Source organism: Aptenodytes forsteri, unplaced genomic scaffold, assembly GCF_000699145.1.
Source record: "Aptenodytes forsteri isolate BGI_AS27 unplaced genomic scaffold, ASM69914v1 Scaffold20, whole genome shotgun sequence".
Lineage (NCBI taxonomy): Eukaryota > Metazoa > Chordata > Aves > Sphenisciformes > Spheniscidae > Aptenodytes > Aptenodytes forsteri.
Genome location: NW_008795523.1, coordinates 1,212,475 through 1,215,073, shown reverse-complemented (window position 1 = coordinate 1,215,073; position 2,599 = coordinate 1,212,475).

The following is a 2,599-nucleotide window of genomic DNA, read 5'->3' as shown; positions in this document are numbered from 1 at the left end:
CAGTCCTCACTAACAATTCTTAAGAGTTCATCAGTAAGTTAAAAAAGTAAATCTTGCTTTTCCTTTCTGAATAATGAAATACACTTTGGAAGTAGCTTCCTTTTGATACTTATTTGCATTAAAATCCCTTCTAAAGCATGAAAGTATGGATCTTTTTTTTTTTTTTGTTTTGTTTTTTTTTTTTTTTTTTTTCTCCCTAGAAAAGACCAAACCTTCTTGGGGGAACACAATGCAAAATAAAAGAGATCAACAGAACTCACAAAATTCTATTGCAGTGATTAAAATTTACATCATGGGAATTAAAAAAAGACCTGATGCTTTCTGAATCTAGAGCTTTTCATGAGTGCTGCTATCAGTTTTAGCTGCTTTTGGAAATTTTAACTACAGATCTTCATTGTAAGAGTGTAAAATTGTAAAATTATTACATTGTAAGAGTGCAAAATTGTAAAATTATTACAATCAGAATGTTCAAAGATTCATTCACAAGCTAATAAGATTATGCTATGTAACTTCCTCACATTTTCATTCTGTTTTCAGCTAGGGATCCAGTTGCATGACATGGTTAAATGTCATCATACTGTATTTGATTACAATGACATCTGAAAACATCCATGTATTTGAAAATAAATTACGCCTGCACTGTGCAAGCTTTCTGGGAAACTGGGACCTTAATTCAGATATGTGCAGTGCAATGCTCATGCAGCACACTGAAAAGCATAGATGATGAAATGATAGTATTCAATAACAGTTAAATTTTCTACCTTAGTCAACACTGAACATTTACAGATGATGGAAAACAATATATACAAGGGAGAAGTTAAAATTCCTCTCTAATCTTTTATAACAATTGTCATCAATATTTCATGCCGTTGAAGACACAATTACTATGAACAGTAGGATAGGTCTTTACCTCTCTTAGCCTTCATACATAATAAATAAGCTTTCAATATATAATTAATGTAAACAATGAAACTGAAAACAAGGCACCTTCCCCCAACCAAAAGATTATTATGAAATACTATAATTATGTAAGATCTTGAATTTTATATCTGAAGATTCTGTGACTTTTTAGTTTCCTGTGTGGTAAACATAGTCTATCTGCAACAATCTCCATCTACAACTCAGTACATTCTCAATCTTATTTAGATTTTAACACAACAGTTGCTTATTCGGGCTTGACTGCCAGCAGAGCACTAAATATAGCTGGGTTTTGTTGTTTTGGTTATTAACTGATGAGCAAGATTGTTTGCTATGTTAATCAGTGCATCCTTACTCCTGCCTTGAAGGCTATTTACACTGATGCTGAATATGTCAGTTAATTAGAAGAAGAAGTCATGCTGGATCCATAAATTTTGCATATAAGGTTAATTTTACTGTTGTACTTACTCCTGCTATAACCATATATCAATGGTTTAACCATCCTGGCTAAATTTGTTTAGTCTATGTAAAGATTCCCTAGAGCTACAGAGGCACTATGCAATGTCTCTTAGAAGATCCACACCAAACATCAGTAGCTGAGCGAAAATGATATGGTGATCTCAACTGTTTAATATCCACTATCCCTTGCCAGCCCTGCAGAATGCATCAGTGGAGTGCAGTACCCAGGAAACATTGTTTTGAGCACTTGCAGCTGAAGAAAATGCAGGAAGCCTAAGAACGTTGAAGGCAGTAGAAAAAGATCACAATTAAAGTACTAATAAGTTTGCTTAAAAAAAAAAAAGGCTGACAGTTTCAAGGCAGTTGCTTGCTTTTTTCATGATCAAAAAATTTGATCTAGACACTAATACTGACAGATGTTGATTTCATATCTCCATCTTTTGTTGAGATAGACTAAGGAAATGAGACTTCCATAGCCAAAGAAAGCAGTGAAAGAGCTTTCTGGAAACACTTGGAAAAAACCCCAAAACATTGGCAACTGCGTGTTTGGAAATGTGGCATTAATGGTTCAGCACATGTAGCAAGAGATTAAAAATGAATATTGATGCTGCTAAGCACCCACCCACAGGTGCAGGCATAGGCTGGCCCCCGTGGAGTTGTTTGAATTATCTTATGTCATAGTTGGCAAAACAAAAGGTAGTATGAGGAAATCAGGATTTCAAAAGATACAAGTACGCGGAAATGTGGAGAAAGCACACACCATGGGAAAAAAATTACTAGTTCATAGGCTCCTGAAAGTATTATATGATAGCAAGGACCTAGTAAGAGGTACAGATATATATGTGTACAACCTGAAACAAAACAAAATGTATAAAGAAAAAAAACCCAGCAACTTAGTTCTCATTGAACTGTGATACCTGAACTCAGTAAAGGAGGGAGAGCACGACAGTAAGTAACAAATTAAAAATTCTGATTTCTGTTGGTATGATAAACAGATTTTGGAAATGTTAACATCAAGATATCTTTGACTGTGATAAATGTTTTAATGAAATACAGAGAATTTAATGAAGTGTCTTTAAAAAGGATCTAAACAAAGCATGAGATTTCTAATAGGAACATAAGCTTTTTTTGTCATCATAAAACACCTTAATTTAAAAGGAGATTATACTATACCATAAGAAGAAAGTTATAATTCATAAATTTCATCTACTTTTAAATAGAC